This window comes from Leuciscus leuciscus, assembly GCF_965113295.1.
Source record: "Leuciscus leuciscus genome assembly, contig: SUPER_2_unloc_1, whole genome shotgun sequence".
In the NCBI taxonomy this organism is placed as follows: Eukaryota; Metazoa; Chordata; class Actinopteri; order Cypriniformes; family Leuciscidae; genus Leuciscus; species Leuciscus leuciscus.
The window spans coordinates 147,846-171,744 of NW_028118563.1; positions in this window are offsets into that span (position 1 = coordinate 147,846).

The window sequence follows — 23,899 nt, forward strand, 5'->3', positions numbered from 1 at the left end:
TTGTGCAGCGTGAGACCACCTTCAGCGACAGGTTCTTGTCGTAAAAACGGACAAGACATGGCTGCGAAAGACTTCCCGTATCACCTCCGCTTATAAAGCCGGGATCTAATCCTGTTAACATGAAATAAGCCTGCTCCCGAGCAGGTTTAAGCTTGGGCACCTGTTGCTATGACAGCAAGTCCAGGATGAGCGTCGAAGAACCAAACAATCCAAGATCATGCCAAATCTCCAACAATCAAATCCAGCTAACTGAGTTAGCGACGTACGAAGAACGGGCCCCTGGGGCCTGTTTCAGAAAGGAGGTTCAACTGAGTTGGCTTACCCTGAGATGGGAAACTCTGAGTTTTCGGTTACAGAACAGCGGAAATTAGTTAGTTCAATCAACTCTGAGTTGACTGACTCTGAGTTAAGCGCGTGCACCACCACTATAAAAAGCCATTATCAATGGAGTGCAGATATTATGAGTCACCATGGTAACAGCGCCAGACAAAAAGAGGTCTGCATATTTCTCACCAGCTTCTGCAAGCGTAAGAAGACATATTATTATTTTTTAAATATCGGCTGCAGCAGCGAAGGACAACTAGAGTTAGCTAGGGAGAAAATAGTTGCTCGAGTCAATGCGTATGTTTACATTTTAATTAGTTATACAGTGTTGGGTGTAATTAATTACCAAGTCATCTAAATACTGTCATTTAATTAAAGGGATTACTCTTAATTCTTCTGTAATTTGAAGTAAAATCTGATGTAATTGCATTAGACTATAGAACAATTCTGTATATTTAACATACATTTTTAAAAGGTATATTTTTTATGTAACCTTCTCCCTCTACACACTTTGGTCAATTCAAGAATAATCCATGCAATTGTATATTGTTTATTTGAAAGCATTAAAAGTGCAGTTTCTTGTCTCTCCTTGTATTGTTCAAGTGGTTGAGGTTGATATGGGATTTATTAATAAGTAGACCAATACTTTCTAAAGATAGTCATTATTACATGAATCTAATTACACGGTTGAAGATGTCATTTGTAGTTAGTAATTAATAACTATTTTAGAGTAACTTACCCAACTGTTATAATATCAGAGGTGAAACTGGAAGAACAGTATGTTATTCAACCTAATTTTAATTTTCATGGGTGCAATCCTGCAGGTATTAAAAGAACATGGCAGCAGCTGAAAATTAAATATAAGAACATAATTCAATCAGGTAAGGTTTGAGCATATCATGGGTGTAGGCTACCTGAATTTACAAATATTTGACATATTAAATAACTAAATAGCATCCCAGTGTCTAGCAGTGCAGCAGCATTTTTGGCTGGGGGAATTCCTGGAGGGACTTCAGAGCCAGTCACTCCCGAAGATCCAAGGGCCTTCATAAAATGTAAGAGGTTTACATATGTGTTATTTCTTATATAGGCTATTTTTGATATTTCCATTTATTTTACTTTGGGTTGGGTTTTTTGTTGGTCCCAACAGATTCCGATGGTAATATCTGTCTTTTGGAGCCTCCTGTCCCAACAAAACCTGCAGGCAGTTGTAAGTAGCCTACTCAATACACCAGAAATTATGACAAATAGTGTTATAAAGTGTACTCATCTTCACAGGACGATGGGGATAATGTTATGTGTCACATCAAACAATCTACACATTCAGATTTTTTCACATTTTTATGTGGAGTAGAATCTAAGTTTAAAGCTAAGTATAAATGGGTAGTCTTATCTCTCCCCCCGCCCCCAAAGTGGAAGAACAGCAGGAGGACGGTCCATCAACTTCTGTTGCACAGATGAACAGAGTTCAGTGATTTTCAGTAAATGCCACAGTTTAATTCTGTAGAATTTGTTTAGAACTACATTATGTAACTCTAATCTACTACTGTATATTCAGTTGCCAGTTAAGGAGTTAATAGACTTCATCTTATTTAAAAAATTGAAAAAAAAAAAAAAACAGTAAAAATAGCAATATTGTATTTATTAATTAAAGATTAATTTTATTAATAAAAATGTACTGAAAGAATGAATGAGGTGTTTAAACACCACTTCCTCTTTAAAAAAGGGGAGGAGACCGAAAAAAACTCTGGGTTTACCGAAGAAAACCTGCTCCCGGCCAGGTTAGGTTCACAGAGTAAGTTACCATGGTAACTGACTCTGAGTATAAGTTACCTCTCTTTCAGAAACGGGCTTGACTTACTCTGCTTTCTCAGGTTTAACATACCTCCCATCAGGGCCGCGGGAAGTGGGGGTGCTGCAGAATTGTAAATGCAACGCATATATTTGTTCATTAAAATGTATAATTTTTTAGCATTTAGTCATTTATTTGTAATAAACACTTTAAGTGGGCTATTTAAAAATTGTTATTTATATGTTAAATTATCTTTTTAAAACATAAGCGCAGAGTGTTACGTAATATTGTGTGTGTGTGTGTGTGTGTGTGTGTGTGTGTGTGTGTGTGTGTCGAAAGAATTTGCCGCAGCTGCTCAAAAAAAAAAAAAAAAAAAAAAAAAACGTCAAAAACCCCACTGTCAGTGTTTTGTAAGGAACAGGCAAATAGGCCTATGTAAAATATAGCAGGAGACATTTTAATTGTTTACTAATAAAACAGTTATTTTTTATGTCAGTGTCGGCTAGACAGATGAAGTTGACGACTCGCGATCTTCGCAGCGCCAGTGAGAAATGCACATTTCATACGAATTACATAAGCAGCGCAGTCTGTTTTCTTTCGTTTTGAATTGTTCTGCTTAAAAGTAGACATTTCAAGCTATCTATATGTCTCAGGTCTGTGAGGCAATAGGCTACCTTATAGGCCTACGCTGAGTTTCATTTATGAGACGAGCTCCAGGTTCGCCAGCGCCTCCGTATCCTGATTATTTATTTTCTAATAGCCTATATTTAGGCTACTTCTTATTAAATCCTGACAATTTGTTGATGAAACATCGATTAAAATTAAGATACAATTAATACAAAACGAAATTAAATTTAAAGACAGGCTTTGTGCTTTCAGTTTGAGGTCTCTGTGAAAGTTTTAAAACATTATTTTAGTGCCGCTTTAGAGCGCTCACGTCCGTAACGGAGAACTGTCTGTAACATTTTTTTTTTTTTTTTTTGTGAAATAAATTTCTAAAAAAATGCGACTTAGTCCAGTGCGACTTAGGCTATAGATGTTTTTTTCTTCCCCGTGGCGCATTTTGTGACTGATATGCGACTCCGGAGCAATGAAAATAAAAGGGACTCCGGAATAAAAGCAGAATCAATAAAAGTAAAAAATGTGATGTGCAGTCAGGTTTGAGTGTGTGCGCGTTTTTTGAGGAGTTTTATAGTCTTGATATTGTTTCTTATTCAAAAGTGGTGACGCGACGCGACTGATTTATTATGAGTGTTGGAAACAGTTCTGCTGTCTAATATATTTGATGAATAAAAGGTTAAAAAGAACTGCATTTATTAAAAAATATATATAATTTCTAATAATATAAATCTTCTTTACTATCACTTTTTTTAAAATCAATTTAACACATCCTTGCTGAATAAAAGTATTTATTTATTTAAAAAAATAAATAAAAAAATACTGACCTCAAATTACTGACCAGTAGTGTATATTGTTGTTACAAAAGATTTCTATTTTTTAAAAAATTGCTTTTTTTAATTTTTTTTTTAATTTAAAAAAAAAAAATTTATTCATCAAAGTATCCTAAAAAAAGTATCACAGGTTATGAAAACATATTAAGCAGCAGAACTGTTTCCAACTTTGATAATGAATCATCATATTAGAATTATTTCTAAAGGATCATGTGATAGACTGGAGTAATGATCCTGAAAATTCAGCTTTGCATCACAGAAATAAATGATCATTTAAACCAATTATTTTAAATTGTAAAAATATATCACAATATTACTTTTTTTTCTGTATTTTTGATCAAATAAATGCAGGCTTGATGAGCAGAGGAAACTTCTTTCAAAAACATTAAAAATACTAATACTTATACTTGCCCTGTAATACATGTATTCTTTGTTTTAGATGTTATTAACTTCAATTCTTATGAATAATAAAAATGTTGTAATGTCTATTTGTTATTTATGGCCTGTACGCCTCATTATTGATCTGAGCTTCTACATCTTGAATTCGAATAACATTCGATAAAACATAATTGCTGGATTATTTTGACTATAATAAATAAGCAGATGAAACATAGTAGGCCTATACACTGTTTATCACAGATTACTTTGGACCAAAGTTACCATATTATAATTAATTATTATATAGTTCTATTCATTCATTTTATTTAAATTAGCACTGGTTAAAATGTATAAAGCATGAACAAGATATGAAACAATATTTATTAATAATACACAGTTTAAATATCACAAATATCAAATTGTATTTTCATTTGCGTCCTATGCTGGCTAATTACGACGTTTAACCTGTTATCATAATGAAATTCATGCATTTATTTATTTGTCATTTAAACTGATGCAAACAGGGAAAGAGAGTAGAAAACACTTATTATCCTGTCGCCCCCTCTAGTGGACAGCATTAAGTATTACGGCCTTCATTGCTCAGATAACTCAAGTCGATGGATTTTTTGGGAAAGTCTGACCAGTTAGAAGCAAGTTAGACCAGTCTGAGGGTCTGAGCTGAGTTTGGTGAAGCATCAAAGTTCTAGGCGGAGTCAATTTCTCATAATAATAATAACAATTAATCCCAAACCTGGTAATTTTGTCAGTATTTAATTTACGTTCACTGATTCTGGCTTCTCTCTTTTCTGTCTCTTTCTTTTCATGTGAACTGAGTAGGCTACACATGCTTAAATTCAAAAAATATAAACTTTATTTCTATTCAAAATTATTTATAGCCCATAGGCTATATGTCACACACGCCTACCTGCCTTTTGATGTAAATAAAAGACTAGAGTGGTAAATGTTACGGACATATTATCATGGTACAGTTCAGCCTATTATTGATTTTTATTTCCACTTCCCTTTTATCCGAACTATTTGCACTGTATTTATCAATGGGAAATATGCTAATATAATCTGTCATATACTGTGGCTCACATTAATGGGGTTGCTTGCAAGTCGCAGCAGCACGAATTACGTGACCAGCAACATATTTCTAAATCAAATAGTGTGTGTAGTTAACAGTGAGTGGTGGTTTCAGACATTATTTCATTAAAGGGCATTTGTCAGTGCCGCACTCGTAGCCTACTGACTCTTATTCTGCCTGACAGAAAGAAAAGCTCACAGCTTACTGAAGGCGGAGCGGTTTGACCAATCAGATGAAAGGGGCGTTTCAGCGCCGCCCACGTGTGCAAATGAAATATCGAACCCATAAACCGACTTGTAAACGAAAAATGAAAAATCTAGCCAAAATCTAGCCAAAAAAACGAATAAACGAGCTGGTTTTCATTTCTCCTTATTCCATTCTAAACAGGAAATGAAATGATCAAAAAGTGCACGGACCCTATGACTTAGCACGACGGTGTAATAAGTTTATATACACTAGATGTCGCCTTGGCTACGGCAGTTTGGAATATTCTGGGCTCATCTGATTTTTTTGTACATAGCATAACCTACTTTGTTATGATTTTAGTATCATAATGATTAATAAATGCACGCACAATTATCATGAACTTGATTTGAACAAATGCCTATCAACTTGTGTGTGCAAAATTCAGAATTAAATGAATGTGCAGCAATTTGTACAAATAGAGAGTCTGTAGGCCTATACTGTTGTAGCCATTAAATAAGCGCATTTATTTTCATATTTGTTCAAATGTTATAATGTTATTTTTTTCCCCCATGTATGTTGATTTATGAAAAGTGAACAGCACGAGTAAAAGTGAATTTCGTTTTGTATAAATTGTATCTTAATTTTAATACATTTTTCATCAGCCTGTATTTAATAAATAAGATCAATAAGATTTAATAAATAATAATAAAAAAATGATAATCTTGCATTGCACGTTAACTGGAGCGCATCTCATCCTAACTTAACGAAACTCATTGTATGCCTCACACACACAGACATGAGAAATACATCAAATACACAAAGCTTGAAATGTCTTTAAACGAAATAATTCAAAACGAAAAGAAAAAGGCTACTCTCTGATTATGTAATCCATTATGTGCATTTCTCTCTATAGGCGCGTTCACTATACGGCGATCGTCAACTTCATCTTTGCAGCCGAGTCGACACTGTCAGAAAACACTAGATTATTAATAAAAATCAATGCACGCGTCACCGGATTTCCAAATGCACATCTTGCTTGTTGCACCCACACATATTATGTCGAAATAACGAGATATTATGTTGAAATAACATTATTAATAATAATACATATTTTATAATATTTGATTGAATGCTGAATGTTGTTCAGTTAATAAAATGAAAACTTTAATTGTGATCATTAAAATAATTGAATATGAAATATTTAGTGGCCAAGTTTTGCTAATTAATTAATTTATATATGTAAGGCATTCGTTCCAATCAACTGCCGCAGCCAAGGCCACGTCTAGTGTATATATCTATGACTTGGCACTTCTGGGTAAAGATGCGATCAGTCAAATGAAATCCAATAAACGTATAAATAAATATTCCAAATGAAAAAGCGATGGGAAATGTCGTCCAATTTTCTAATACTATTATTTGATGACAACAATACATTTGTAAAAGAAAATCCAGCCATTTCTGTTTTTTTAAAGAAAAAAACCAAGCTGCACCCTTTTTTAAATGTCATCTTTCATTCCGAAAGAGAATAATGAACGGGGCGATGTGCAGATTGTAAATCTTAAAAAATGATTGAATGATTTTCTTGTGTCATTATGATGAAGAAACAAGTCGAAAAAAAAAAAAAAAAGTCGAAAAAAACCATTTGTGGAAGGCATCCGATGAGTGTCAACCCGGCCAGATCAGCAAGTGCATCAAGGCAACCACGATTAGCCGGTGCACCAGCCAGCAAAGTGATTCAATGGTTCATAGGTGTAGCTCGCAGCCTCATCGCCCTACCCTCCACATCCTAAAGAGTGTACAGGCTGTTATTTATATAGGGCAGATAAGACCTGTGTTTCTCTTCGACGGTAACTGTAAATTGAATTGAAGCTGCGATTTTTGAAGTTGTATATACTCGCGCGGGCAAATACAGATGTGTTAAACACGATAAGAACACAAATTCTACCTTTATTCGTTAATACAGTCGGTATTTCCCACAATGATTCTGCTTTGCTATTGGCCACGTCACGATCAGTAAGCGCTGCTATTGGTGGTCACGATTATTAAGTACGAAAATGAAAATTCTGTCAGTAATTCCTCACCCTCATGTTGTTCCAACCCCTTCGTTCATCTTCGGAACACAAATTAAGATATTTTTGATTAAATGACTAAATTGGACTATATTAAGGATGTGTTTAATGAACTTTTCTGGGCCAGCAAGTTTCAAACCCTTAGAAGCCTGAAGAAGTCTCGTTCCGAACACATCGCGATATTTGGCATCAGTTCACGTGTGTCAGATGTTGGTAAGTAGTAAATACGCTGTCCGAATAATGTGTGATATATAATGTATTTTCTGTTTGTCGATATTAATCAGATTAGCTCACGTTCAGTCACGGCATTATATCTGTCATCTCCACTGAGGCTTTGCGTTTTATTGCTTTCTAATTCAAAACAGGGTGATTAAGTTACACTGCCTGTGAGCATAGGCCTAAAGACCTTAAATCAGTTAATCATATTCATATCAGATTAAAAGTAGTACAATTAGTTCCAAAGTTGTATTTGTAGTAGAAGCACAGTACAAACAACACTTACCATGCTTTTACCACATTAACATTAGTTTTACTGTGGTAAGTGTAGTAAAAAGACAGTAATCACAAAACTTACCATGCTTTTACCACACTGTATTGGGAGTTTTAATGTGATACTTATTGTAAATGCACATTAACCACAACGCTTACCATGCTTTTACCACAGGAATGATGTAAAACAACATAATGATATTTTATTTTCTCTTTTTTCAGCTGAAAAGACCAAAAGGACCTTTCGGACTATTATTGTTTGAGGACAAGTAAACGGAGGAGACCGACAGCTGCAAAGGCAAATATTCGCAATGGTATATACATGTGTTGGTTCGAACCCTAAATCAAACATTTTATCAAGCATTTGTTGTTTCTTAAACCTTTTCTCGCAAAACCCATAGCCCAATCAGTACGAAGATAGTCTGAAAGTCTTAATAATTCACAAGATTTAACAAGTTGTCAAATTCGTATACGATACTCGTACATATTTGTATACTCGTACACACACTGTCAGAAAGTTGATATTAATTGCATTGTATTGATTACAATTAGTGATGCACCGATGTGAAAATTGAGGCCGATACCGATAACCGATATTAATATTGCTGTTATGGCCGATACCGATATTTGCCGATGTCGATATCTCTGTATAGAAAACAAATTTGAATGATTATCAAATAAAGAGCTATTTTCCAAAACACTTTTTTTTTACTTTAGAAATGACTGATATTGGGCACCTTTACCTGTGTGCAAAATATGTCACATACGACACACATGCATTATACTGCATTGCATATACAGTAATGTGTGCTGGTCAACTTGTCTAAAATTAAGAAACCCTTAGAAAACAGTAAAAAAAACCACACAAAAAACAGGAACATTGTGTAAAATTAAGATAGGCTACTTTATTTATTATTCCAATATCCAAATATCGAGGGCTTGGAACCAGAGGGGCGTAAGTGGCATTTGACAAACTTTACAGGAGAGCCAAAACAAAATTTTGACCACACTTCAATCAACTGTATTTATTAACCTTCAACCACAACATTGCAACCACATACATACTTATATGAGTAAGTTCTTAAGTGAACATATTATGGAATATTAACACGATGAACATATTCTAAAACCTTGCAAAATCTTGAAAATATGGCAAAAACATCAAATACGCCTTTTTGGCACCAAACATTTCCAATTCGTCTAAAGAAAAATAGGGCGTATCTGCTGATCAATGCAGAAATGATTGGTCAAAACATTGGTTAAAAACACTCTAACTTCATAACTTTTCATTTGATTTAAAATACTGCATACATAGTCATTTCATCATTTCAAACTGTTTAACATTTCATTTCTAACCGTTTAATTTCAATTCTCATTTATGAGTTCACATTCATGTCAAACAGTTTAACATTTAATTTCAAACAGTTTAATTTCTCTTGTTTATTACACATTTCACTTTTTAGTTCACTTTAGTTGAACTAAAAAGTTCACTCACTGCCCACTGTCAGAGTGTTATAGAACTCTGCATAACAGTGAGGAATACTCCCATTGGTGCACAGGGTGAGTAGGTCTTTTTTCTTTAAGGCACTGATCACTGGAGGATTTTCATACAATGAGCTGGGGTGTGTGGTTCTGGTGCCTCTTGTTGCCTGTTGTGCCACCGTCAGTTTTCGGAAGGTTGGGGCGGTGAAATCATACTTGAAGAAGATTGTTTTTGGTTCATCTTTCGTGTAGCGGAACCATTTAATCTTCTGCCAATGAACTGATTGTCCCTCCTCATCTTTTGTTCTGTTTTTGAGTATGTGGTTGGAGAGGGACTTGAAGTCCAGAAAGTCCTTGTGTTCAAGTTCATGTACACTGTATGGGTCGTTCCTTCTTGCCATTCTCACAAGTGTGTAGTAGCCATCAGTAAATAGAAGTATGGGAGTAAATAGAAATGGGAGTAAATAGAAACTTTTCTTCTTGCAGTTTCCACTGCAGCATGCACACTATCACACTCCATGTCTAGTAGCCATCCATGATGGCTACTACACACTTGTGAGAATGGAAAGAAAGAACGACCCATAGTGTACATGAACTTGGACACAAGGACTTTCTGTACTTCAAGTCCCTCTCCAACCACATACTCAAAAACAGAACAAAAGATGAGGAGGGACAATCAGTTCATTGGCAGAAGATTAAATGGTTCCGCTACACGAAAGATGAACCAAAAACAATCTTCTTCAAGTATGATTTCACCGCCCCAACCTTCCGAAAACTGACGGTGGCACAACAGGCAACAAGAGGCACCAGAGGCACCAGAACCACACACCCCAGCTCATTGTATGAAAATCCTCCAGTGATCAGTGCCTTAAAGAAAAAAGACCTACTCACCCTGTGCACCAATGGGAGTATTCCTCACTGTTATGCAGAGTTCTATAACACTCTGACAGTGGGCAGTGAGTGAACTTTTTAGTTCAACTAAAGTGAACTAAAAAGTGAAATGTGTAATAAACAAGAGAAATTAAACTGTGTGAACTTAAATGTTAAACTGTTTGAAATTAAATGTTAAACTGTTTGACATGAATGTGAACTCATAAATGAGAATTGAAATTAAACGGTTAGAAATGATCAAATTAAATGACTATGTATACAGTATTTTAAATAAAATGAAAAGTTATGAAGTTAGAGTGTTTTTAACCAATGTTTTGACCAATCATTTCTGCATTGATCAGCAGATACGCCCTATTTTTCTTTAGAGGAATTGGAAATGTTTGGTGCCAAAAAGGCGTATTTGATGTTTTTGCCATATTTTCAAGATTTTGCAAGGTTTTAGAATATGTTCATCGTGTTAATATTCCATAATATGTTCACTTAAGAACTTACTCATATAAGTATGTATGTGGTTGCAATGTTGTGGTTGAAGGTTAATAAATACAGTTGATTGAAGCGTGGTCAAAATTTTGTTTTGGCTCTCCTGTAAAGTTTGTCAAATGCCACTTGCGCCCCTCTGGTTCCAAACAATGTGTAGGCCATACATGTATTTTTTAGAGCCAGAAGGGCGTAAGTGGACATACGCCCCTCTGGCTCCAAACAATGCTCAAACTTTTGTGTTAGGTCTTTGTTGTTTTGTTGCTTTATTCAATACAAGTTGATTTCTGATGCGTCTTTTTGGCACAACTAGATAGAGCTCATCAAGACCTTTAATTTGATATATAGAACTCATTTTCGCCCAAAATGCCACTTACGCCCCTCTGGTTCCAAGCCCTCGATATGATACTAAAAAATACCACAGGGAAAAGGGCTTCTATTTGTGACGTGCTGTCTTTGCGTTTGAACATTGCACATTTTAAACAGGACACTCATTAACTGAATAAATGTTAGCCAATACAAACATATTTATAGAAAACAGTTGACAATGAATAGACAGGAGTCCAATAATAGCATAACGAATCATTCTTAAAATAATAACAAGTAGCCTAGGCTATAAGACCAATCCGACATGGGCTGTGTTAACAGTAAAACGTCCGTCATTTAACGAATTTTAAAAACACGGATGGATAATACAAAATACTTTCTGATATTTTGACAGAAAAAAAACAAGCAAGAACAAAATTTAAACTTAGCCCGTCAATTTTTCATTTTACAATTATCTTCTCTCTCTGTGTGTGCACGCGTCCGTGTTTGTGAGAGAGAGAGCTCGCGCAGCACTGATACAACGGTAGCCTACTTTTTAATCCACAAGTAACGAACGCGCTAGTTTTCATACAAAATAAATATGTAACATAATTAGGTAGGCTACTTTAGTTATTATTAATACAATAACGTAACACATGAAGGCTATACGTTTCTCAACACTGAGAATGAATCAATAAACGCCTGTTTCTCCACTCGCGCTTATCAGTAATCCACAAATCACACGTGCTGTCACTTTTGAGAAAAATCTAATTCGAACGGGTATCAAATATCAAGCAATATATTCAAATATCTACGAGTCAAAAAACGATCAGTCAAAAATGTGTCATGAAGAGGAAAAAAACATAAGTCGCACTGGACTGCGTTAACAATGTTACGGACGGGACAGTTGACTTGAGCGCTCTGAAAGCGCCACTAAGACTGCTTTAAAACTTTCACAGAGACCTCAAACAGAAAGCACAAAAAGCCTGTCTTTAAATTTAATTTCGTTTTGTATTAATTGTATCTTAATTTTGATAAATGTTTCATCAACCAATTGCCTGGATTGAATTAAATAAGAAGTAAATATAGTAGAAAATATTTAATCAGGACACGGAGGCGAGGGCGCGTGAACCTGGAGCGCGTCTCATCAATGAACCGAAATCTACCTGCCTCACAGACCGGAGACATATATAGAAAGCTTGAAATGTCTATTTTTAAACAGAACAATTCAAAACGAAAGAAAACAGACTGTTCTCTGCTTATGTCATCTGTATGAAATGTGTATTTATCTCAGGCACATTCACTACTGCTAAGATCGAGTCAGCATCGTCAACTTCATCTTCAACTTCACACGTCAAATGTCGGCCTGTTCACATCGGCCATATTTTGACATCGGAACGATACCGATGTGTAAAAAAATGACCATATCGGCCGATATTATATCGGCGGCCGATATATCGTGCACCACTAATTACAATTATTACAAATTGGTCCCCGTCTGTTTATGTTCCAGTGATACATGACGTCTCTCCACACCTCATAACCTACCTCTGTTTGCAGGGGTGGAAAAGCTTATCTTACTTGTCACATGACATCAGATACTCGATTATTTTGTCATAATCAGACCAGTTACACTGCTGATAACTGTCCCGTTTGCATGTAAATCATTTTCACATGATTATTGCTTGCTATTAAAGACGTACTTTTATTCATAGAAATGCCCCCACATATCAGTGAACTTATAATATAAAAATGCTTTTAAAATTTAATTATTCAACACTCTTTACAGAAAAAAATATCCTACAGTTATACATAAACTGACTATTTGCAAGTAATGTATTAAAATTACCTTCCTTTCCGTCTTGCAGGATTACTTGGTCCTTTTTTTTTTTTTTAAGCTCTACAATATCAAACTCAACAGCTCTTTTAAGAGCCAACCCTCACAAGAGCTACTAGTGAGTCGCAGCGAATCTTGCCGGGATCAGCCCTTCCCAGGTAAAGTTTCTAGAATATTGAAATCGGTATTTACTCATCAAATGCTCTCTCCTGAATCGCCGCCGCTAGAGTTCTTACGAGATCAAGAAAATATGATCATATAACAGCGATTTTATCATCACTGCATTGGTTACCTATAAAGTTCCGTATTAATTATAAGGTATTGCTACTGACTTATAAAGCTCTAAACGGCTTAGCTCCAGTCTATTTAACGGATCTTCTATCGCCCCTATAATCCATCGCGCTCTTTAAGATCACTAAATTCAAGGCTTTTGGTCATACCTAGGATATCCAGAACCACCAAAGGAGGGAGAGCATTTTCACATTTGGCTCCAAAACTCTGGAATAGTCTTCCTGATACTGTTCGTTGCTCAGACTCGCTCTCCCAGTTTAAAACTAGATTAAAGTCGCATCTCTTCAGCCAGGCATTCATATAATCCTACAGTTCAAACTACAATCCGGCCTGTAGCTCATAAATGCCAGAGGAGAACTGGCCCCCGACTGAGCCTGGGTTCTCCCAAGGTTTTTTTTCTCCATTAGGTCACCTGATGGAGTTTTAGGACACCATTAGGTCACTTGATGGAGTTTTTCGGTTCCTTGCCACTGTTGCCTTTGCCTTGCTCAGTTGGGGATATTTTGGGAATATTTAATTTAATTTTATCAATCAATAAATTCCTCTTGAAACAAACATTGTTGTATTATTTTAATTTAATACTGTGAAGCTGCTTTGATACAATCTGTATTGTGAAAAGCGCTATACAAATAATAACTTATTTATAACTGTCTTAATTTATGTTTCAAGAACAATAGTAATTGCACATAGAGTAAGTCGAGACTTTCTTGTTTTACAGCAGAGAAGGAAGACCAGTCCTTATATCAACGCAAGCTAATCGAATAAGTCCTTTGTTTCGGGTGAGGAAGGAACATCTGGTGCCCAAAGAAGACAGAAAGCTGCACGAGTCCATTGGTATGTCTTGTATTGAAACAATGCTGTAATATGTAGTACATAATTTGATGTTGACAATTTTACATTGTACAGGTTATCACTTGGTTTTTTGACCAAGTGAAGCTCTTGAAACAAGTGACAGGAGAGTATGTAACTTGTCTGGAAAGTATCAGAGTCGCATTTGGCACGCGTGCCTTAGGTTGCCGACCCCTGGTCTAGCCTATAGTCTATGGTACCAATCACGTTAGTGAAGCCTGAGTAACATATACTGTAATCGGCATGGTCATGAATGCATGATCTTCATAAAAAATTATGATAGCCTAAAAAAAAACTGCTTAAAAAAAAAACTGCTTTACAACATTGGGTCTTAAAGGTGCTGTATGTAGTATCACATTAAAATGATCCACTTTTCGGGTTTTGCTATTACCTCTGAAAGCAAGTATTCTTATGTTTATGTGAAGGTGCCGGGTCGGATTTACCGCGAAATCCAGTGACGTCACCTGCATGCGCGGAGCGCTCCCGAGCCTCTCGCCTCGTCTAGCCTACTGATTTTGCACTCAACAGCGACGACACTGCAACTTATGACATGGACTTATGACTTATGCAACTTATGACATGTCTGATAACACTAAGAAACGACCTGCTCCCAGCACAACACAGACTCCAACACAAACTCCACTTATTGATAAAAAAAACCAATAAAACGTTTTTTTCTTTCTGCTGAAGCTCGTATTAAAGGCCAGACGTGAATCGGATGAACTTCGGGTGAAAAAACACGGATCAACATCGGCAGGGCGTTTGAATCATGGAGAGACCTTATCTACAAACCTAGAATGTATACATTTCCTGAAGAAAATGTGAAGTAGTGCTTGCAGTGGCAAAATTCGGCACGGTTGATAGGGTTCCATTCTTATCATGGGACGAGCATGGAGCATTAGTTCAACGTCAAGCTGATAAAAGTAGCCTATTATTGTAACGTTGCAGTGGGAGTTTACCTGAGTTTCTAGCATGTTGTGGGATGCTCTCTCTGGTGTGTTGCGTGACGCGTCTCAGTCTGGCCGGTATTCCACAGTGCTCGCTCATAAATTCGAGCTCGCAAGAGCACGCGCTTGTCAACTTATTGGTTGCAATCTGAAACATCACCGCTAGAGGCCGCTGAAAACTACATACAGCTCCTTTAAGTGGCTTGGAAATGCCACAAAAAAACCTAAAACTGTTTTTTTAAACCTAAAAGCGCCAGGTAAACTCCGAATGACACGACAGACAGCACTTTCCATCAAGTTCTCCGCATCTCCAATAGTGTAAAGGAAAGAGCCACTCGCAAATAATCTTAAAGCTGCCGTCGGCAACATTTTTTTGATCATATTCAGTGTAATCGACACTATAATCCGACAGAACAACATAAATAAGGTGGTTTTAGAAAAAAACCCGAGCTTCTAACTCCACCTGGAGCGTGTTATTTGTTTTCCAAAAATCCAGCGCTCCCGCTTCATCAGGTCCAATCAGCGCAGGGGGGTGTGAGATCTGACTGTCAATCACAGGTCGTGCACACGCCACAGATCCCCCTCACTCGCACATGTTAATATCACATGCACACGCCACGCCTGAAGTTCGCCTGGAGATTGCATGAAGCGTGATGGCGTAGAGAAAATCTACTAACAAGCTTCCAATTCCTCGGTTATTGCTATCTATGGCTAGATTAGCCAGGGCAGCCTACCTCCGAGTCCATGGTGTTGATAGATGCTGAAGAGACGGACGCGTTCACAGAAAATCAGGTACACACGCACAGTGACGCACTGACGAGCACGACCTCGATGGGAGGGTGCTCGCTGGTAGTGGGGAGGGGCATGAGAGTTGTAAACATTCAAAATTTTGGCTAATCGACCCAATCTGCCAGACTTGCCGACGGCAGCTTTAAGGCAATGCAAACAGTTTGTGCTGTTGTTAAAGCCCGACTCCGACAAGTCGAAAATAAGTGTGCGTTTCCAACAAATGAATCATGTAAACGACAATCTCACCAGTCACGAGAAAAAATATATATCTCAGAAAGTGCACTATTGTAACGCAAAATCTCAGTTCTTCGTACCTCAGGGCCCGTTCTTCGTACGTCGCTAACTCAGTTAGCTGGATTTGATTATTGGCGATTTGGCATGATCTGGGATTGTTTGGTTCTTCGACGCTCATCCTGGACTTGCTGTCATAGCAACAGGTGCGCAAGCTTATTTCATGTTAACAGGATTAGATCCCGGCTTCATAAGCGCTGGACTTCCCGTATCAGCTCCGCTTATGAAGCCGCAGTCTAATCCTGTTAACATGAAATAAGCCTGCTCCCGAGCAGGTTTAAGCTTGCGCACCTGGGGCCCGTTCTTCGTACGTCGCTAACTCAGTTAGCTGGATTTGATTATTGGCGATTTGGCATGATCTGGGATTGTTTGGTTCTTCGACGCTCCTCCTGGACTTGCTGTCATAGCAACAGGTGCGCAAGCTTATTTCATGTTAACAGGATTAGATCCCGGCTTCATAAGCGGAGCTGATACTGTACCAGCCATTTGGATTATAGACATACTTAATTTAATGCAGCAACAAATTATTTACAGTGTAGCAAGATGATTTAAAACTCATTTACCTGTAATTAAGGTGTTGCTGTTACTGGTCCCTGGCTTTAGGTCTAAAGGCCTATTTATACTTCTGCGTCGAACTTACGCCGTAGCTACGTCGTAGGCTGTGCTTAGCGCGCGTACCCTTTGGCGTACCCTGATGCGCACCTCTCCAAAAATGTAACAACGCGTCAATTCTACGCGGACGCAAGCGCTGTGATTGGTCTGCTAGAACCCCTCCCTCGGGTTTCACATGGTCCCTCTGCATGAGTAATTGCGCGTCAACGCGGACAACGACGCAGAAGTATAAATTAAAACCAACGCGTTGCCTACAGCGTAGAGGCTCCGGCGTAGGTCCGACGCAGAAGTATAAATAGGCCTTAAGGAAGAGCTGCCCCCAGGAATGCCCTCCACAATGGGTCGGTTCTCATTTAGCCCAAGGGCCAGCTCTTCTGCCGGGGTATAACGTGGGGGTGCAGGACCACCACCTGTTTTTTTCTGCTCCGCCTTTTCCTTGGTTGCAGATAACCATAAACAGACAAACAGACACATCATTTAAAATGTCTTTGCTAAAAGAGACTAATCAGTAGAAGTAGAAAAGATTACCAGTTTGAAGAATATTCTTGTACTTCACTTTTACTTGTTCCCATGTTCTAGTGGGTCCTGAGGTGGCTCTGACATTAAGCAATTATGAAATTATTAAAATACAAGAATATATACTGTAATAAGTGATATAACCATAACATGGAACACTTACGCATTTAATTTGTCTGTTACTTTTTGCCAGCCCTCTCGAGTCCTGGCTTTTGCACACTTTGATTCCCAGTGTTCCCTGGCGTTTTAATTATATTTTTCAAACTCTGCATACCCTTCCAGTAAAAATTCCTGCTCTGCTGCGTTGAAAAACTGAGCGCGCTCTTTGGCCATGGTGAGCAGCCAATAGCAGCGTTGCTGATCAATGTTTCTACTATCGATACATATCCCCTTTTAAACCAGAGCGTGAACGCGCAATTATCTCACTAACTCAATCCAGCTATACTAATCATATCCGGCAGGTGTGTTCGAAGAACCAAATTAGTCAGATCATGATTAGCACGATGATATCATCTTGGATGTCTCGTTTGATCTCAGATGTTTTAAGCAACGTACGAAGAACGGGCCCCAGTTGCTATGACAGCAAGTCCAGGATGAGCGTCGAAGACCCAAACAATCAAATCCAGCTAACTGAGTTCTTCGACGCTCATCCTGGACTTGCTGTCATAGCAACTGGGGCCCGTTCTTCGTACGTTGCTTGAAACATCCAAGATCAAATTATGAGACATCCAAGGTGATATCATCGGCCTAATCATGATCTGACTAATTCGTTTCTTCGAACACACCTGCCAGTTATGATTAGTAGAGCTGGATTGAGTTATCTGAGATAACTGCGCGTTCATGCGCTGGTTTAAAAGGGGATATGTATCGATAGTAGAAACATTGATCAGCAACGCTGCTATTGGCTGCTCACCATGGCCAAAGAGCGCGCACAGTTTTTCTCCGCAGCAGAGCAAGAGTTATTGAAGGTTATGCAGAATATGAAACCTTAATTAAAACGCCAGGGAACCAGGAGAGAGGGCTGGCAAAAAGTAGCAGACAAATGAAATGCGTAAGTGTTCCATGTTATGGTTATATCACTTATTACAGTGTATATTCTTGTATTTTAATCATTTCATAATTGCTTAATGTCAGAGCCACCTCAGGACCCACTAGAACAGTGTTCTTCAACCCTGCTCCTGGAGGACCCCCAACACTGCACGTTTTCTTTGTCTCCCTAATCAAACACACCTGATTCAACTCATCAGCTCATTAACCCATGTGATAATGAGTTGATGAATTGAATCCGGTGTGTTTGATTAGGGAGACAAAGAAAACCAGCAGTGTTGGGGGTCCTCCGGGAGCAGGGTTGAAGAACACTGCACTAGAACATGGGAACAAGTAAAAGGGAAGTACAAGAATATTCTTCAAAATGGTAATCTTTTCTACTTCTACTGTTCTTTGTCTCTTTTACAAAAGAAAAGCACCGTTAAATGTGTTTGTCTGTTTATAACAGCAACCAAGAAAAAGGCTGAGCTGAAAAAAAACAAACAGGTGGTGGTCCTGCTCCCTCACATTATACCACATTATACCCCAGCAGTAGAGCTGGCCCTGGGGTTAAATGTGAACCGACCCATTGTGGAGGGCATCCCTGGGGGCAGCTCTTCCTCAGACCAACAGCCAGGAACCAGTAGCAGCAACACCTTCATTACTGGTAAATGAGCTTTAAATGATCTTGCTACACTGTAAAATATATCTTTTTTTTTTGCCGCATTAAATTAAGTAGGCCTATATAATCCAAATGGCTGGTACAGTAATTTCAGCTGTTAAATATTGAGTAGTGATCAATTGCTTTGACTTGTGAAGGTGAAAACTGCTGAACTTAATGTAAGAATATTTTGCCATGAGTTACTGATCACATTTGTTCATATAGTGTAGTTCATTGTAATGCCATTGTGTTTCCTCTTTTGTGCAGTTTTACATAATACACCAACACTTGTACCTGTTCCCAAGAAAGTAGTGGCTGAAATATGTGCAGTAAGTGGACTTTTTCTAACTTTACATCAAAATGGAAGAAAGTGCAACACTTTGTAATGCCCATTTGTTTCCATTGCACAGGACAGTGAAGAAACCCTCTCAGATGACTGTCCTTTGGAGGAAGTACTTGTAAGTGCATAAATAACTTTACTTCATTTATAGTAACTTGTGTACATATTATTTCTGACTGCAATATGAGTTGCAGGAGGAAAGGCCTACTGCACAAAGTGATACAGAGGTGGGCAGTGTAGTAACCTACTTGTACTTTTTATTTTTGTTGCATGAGGCTTGTGTTGACAGTTCTTTTTTATTTTTTTATTCTTTTTATCCAAACATGGCACAGGGTGATATCCGTATATAAACGGAATCTACAACAGAAAATTTAGTATTTTGACCTGAAAAAACAGAAAAATGAAGGGGAGAAATAGAACTTGACACCTTAAAGAAGAAAAAACTGGCACTAGAGATTGAGTTGCTTCAAAAGGAACTTCAGAGTAAGTGCTAAATACACTATTTCACACAGAGTACTATTGCTGACCTTGGATAACAATATATCTTATTGCAGGCAAAAGATGACCATCATTGGCTTTTCTTGACAAAGAATAATTGAAATAAAACTCAAGGAACTAAGCATGTTGTCTTGTCTTCTATTCATTTAATGAAGGTTTTTGTTTTAAAAAAAAAAAAAAAAAATGGTGTTCCACAATTCTGTCCCGTGCAGCTCTGCCACTAGGTTGGTCCAAGTGCACTGGCTGGAGGTCATCATCAGGCTGCACCTCCACCACAGGGGTCCTCTCCTTTCTGATGGTGGCACTATTGTGGAGTATGGCACATGCAACAATAATGTCACAGGCCCTGTCAGGTGCAACCCTCAGACACTGAAATCTTTCCTTTAGTTGCCCAAAGGTCATTTCAATGCGTGCCCTTGTCCTGGCTAGAGCTGCATTGAAACGGGTTTGTGGTCCGGGGTTTGGGTCAGGGAATGGCGTCATGAAATACTGCCTGCAGGTATAGCCCCTGTCACCAAGCAGGATCCCGTCGTAAGCACCTGGAAAAATGCAGTTTTGTTAGGCTCAGAATAAATGTATGTAATACAGTGAGCTTGATATTAAATATTTCCTTACCACGTTCAAATAATGTGCATAAATGTGACTCTCTGAAAATCCTGGAGTCATGCACAGAACCAGGCCATTTTGCTTCCACATTTGTGATGTAGGACATGGAGTCACACACCATCTAAGATATTTTTAATCAGTCAACTGCTTACTTTTTGATTACATTACTTTTTGTATTATTTGATATATTCTGGACTCGCTTCTCCAAGGTAAATGGTGAATTGTTTGATGTCAGGCTGCATGCTCAGAAAGCGGCAGTGGATTGTGCAGCGTGAGACCACCTTCAGCGACAGGTTCTTGTCGTAAAAACGGACAAGACATGGCTGCGAAAGACTTCCCGTATCACCTCCGCTTATAAAGCCGGGATCTAATCCTGTTAACATGAAATAAGCCTGCTCCCGAGCAGGTTTAAGCTTGGGCACCTGTTGCTATGACAGCAAGTCCAGGATGAGCGTCGAAGAACCAAACAATCCAAGATCATGCCAAATCTCCAACAATCAAATCCAGCTAACTGAGTTAGCGACGTACGAAGAACGGGCCCCTGGGGCCTGTTTCAGAAAGGAGGTTCAACTGAGTTGGCTTACCCTGAGATGGGAAACTCTTGAGTTTTCGGTTACAGAACAGCGGAAATTAGTTAGTTCAATCAACTCTGAGTTGACTGACTCTGAGTTAAGCGCGTGCACCACCACTATAAAAAGCCATTATCAATGGAGTGCAGATATTATGAGTCACCATGGTAACAGCGCCAGACAAAAAGAGGTCTGCATATTTCTCACCAGCTTCTGCAAGCGTAAGAAGACATATTATTATTTTTTAAATATCGGCTGCAGCAGCGAAGGACAACTAGAGTTAGCTAGGGAGAAAATAGTTGCTCGAGTCAATGCGTATGTTTACATTTTAATTAGTTATACAGTGTTGGGTGTAATTAATTACCAAGTCATCTAAATACTGTCATTTAATTAAAGGGATTACTCTTAATTCTTCTGTAATTTGAAGTAAAATCTGATGTAATTGCATTAGACTATAGAACAATTCTGTATATTTAACATACATTTTTAAAAGGTATATTTTTTATGTAACCTTCTCCCTCTACACACTTTGGTCAATTCAAGAATAATCCATGCAATTGTATATTGTTTATTTGAAAGCATTAAAAGTGCAGTTTCTTGTCTCTCCTTGTATTGTTCAAGTGGTTGAGGTTGATATGGGATTTATTAATAAGTAGACCAATACTTTCTAAAGATAGTCATTATTACATGAATCTAATTACACGGTTGAAGATGTCATTTGTAGTTAGTAATTAATAACTATTTTAGAGTAACTTACCCAACTGTTATAATATCAGAGGTGAAACTGGAAGAACAGTATGTTATTCAACCTAATTTTAATTTTCATGGGTGCAATCCTGCAGGTATTAAAAGAACATGGCAGCAGCTGAAAATTAAATATAAGAACATAATTCAATCAGGTAAGGTTTGAGCATATCATGGGTGTAGGCTACCTGAATTTACAAATATTTGACATATTAAATAACTAAATAGCATCCCAGTGTCTAGCAGTGCAGCAGCATTTTTGGCTGGGGGAATTCCTGGAGGGACTTCAGAGCCAGTCACTCCCGAAGATCCAAGGGCCTTCATAAAATGTAAGAGGTTTACATATGTGTTATTTCTTATATAGGCTATTTTTGATATTTCCATTTATTTTACTTTGGGTTGGGTTTTTTGTTGGTCCCAACAGATTCCGATGGTAATATCTGTCTTTTGGAGCCTCCTGTCCCAACAAAACCTGCAGGCAGTTGTAAGTAGCCTACTCAATACACCAGAAATTATGACAAATAGTGTTATAAAGTGTACTCATCTTCACAGGACGATGGGGATAATGTTATGTGTCACATCAAACAATCTACACATTCAGATTTTTTCACATTTTTATGTGGAGTAGAATCTAAGTTTAAAGCTAAGTATAAATGGGTAGTCTTATCTCTCCCCCCGCCCCCAAAGTGGAAGAACAGCAGGAGGACGGTCCATCAACTTCTGTTGCACAGATGAACAGAGTTCAGTGATTTTCAGTAAATGCCACAGTTTAATTCTGTAGAATTTGTTTAGAACTACATTATGTTACTCTAATCTACTACTGTATATTCAGTTGCCAGTTAAGGAGTTAATAGACTTCATCTTATTTAAAAAATTGAAAAAAAAAAAAAAAACAGTAAAAATAGCAATATTGTATTTATTAATTAAAGATTAATTTTATTAATAAAAATGTACTGAAAGAATGAATGAGGTGTTTAAACACCACTTCCTCTTTAAAAAAGGGGAGGAGACCGAAAAAAACTCTGGGTTTACCGAAGAAAACCTGCTCCCGGCCAGGTTAGGTTCACAGAGTAAGTTACCATGGTAACTGACTCTGAGTATAAGTTACCTCTCTTTCAGAAACGGGCTTGACTTACTCTGCTTTCTCAGGTTTAACATACCTCCCATCAGGGCCGCGGGAAGTGGGGGTGCTGCAGAATTGTAAATGCAACGCATATATTTGTTCATTAAAATGTATAATTTTTTAGCATTTAGTCATTTATTTGTAATAAACACTTTAAGTGGGCTATTTAAAAATTGTTATTTATATGTTAAATTATCTTTTTAAAACATAAGCGCAGAGTGTTACGTAATATTGTGTGTGTGTGTGTGTGTGTGTGTGTGTGTGTGTGTGTGTGTGTCGAAAGAATTTGCCGCAGCTGCTCAAAAAAAAAAAAAAAAAAAAAAAAATGTCAAAAACCCCACTGTCAGTGTTTTGTAAGGAACAGGCAAATAGGCCTATGTAAAATATAGCAGGAGACATTTTAATTGTTTACTAATAAAACAGTTATTTTTTATGTCAGTGTCGGCTAGACAGATGAAGTTGACGACTCGCGATCTTCGCAGCGCCAGTGAGAAATGCACATTTCATACGAATTACATAAGCAGCGCAGTCTGTTTTCTTTCGTTTTGAATTGTTCTGCTTAAAAGTAGACATTTCAAGCTATCTATATGTCTCAGGTCTGTGAGGCAATAGGCTACCTTATAGGCCTACGCTGAGTTTCATTTATGAGACGAGCTCCAGGTTCGCCAGCGCCTCCGTATCCTGATTATTTATTTTCTAATAGCCTATATTTAGGCTACTTCTTATTAAATCCTGACAATTTGTTGATGAAACATCGATTAAAATTAAGATACAATTAATACAAAACGAAATTAAATTTAAAGACAGGCTTTGTGCTTTCAGTTTGAGGTCTCTGTGAAAGTTTTAAAACATTATTTTAGTGCCGCTTTAGAGCGCTCACGTCCGTAACGGAGAACTGTCTGTAACATTTTTTTTTTTTTTTTTTGTGAAATAAATTTCTAAAAAAATGCGACTTAGTCCAGTGCGACTTAGGCTATAGATGTTTTTTTCTTCCCCGTGGCGCATTTTGTGACTGATATGCGACTCCGGAGCAATGAAAATAAAAGGGACTCCGGAATAAAAGCAGAATCAATAAAAGTAAAAAATGTGATGTGCAGTCAGGTTTGAGTGTGTGCGCGTTTTTTGAGGAGTTTTATAGTCTTGATATTGTTTCTTATTCAAAAGTGGTGACGCGACGCGACTGATTTATTATGAGTGTTGGAAACAGTTCTGCTGCCTAATATATTTGATGAATAAAAGGTTAAAAAGAACTGCATTTATTAAAAAAT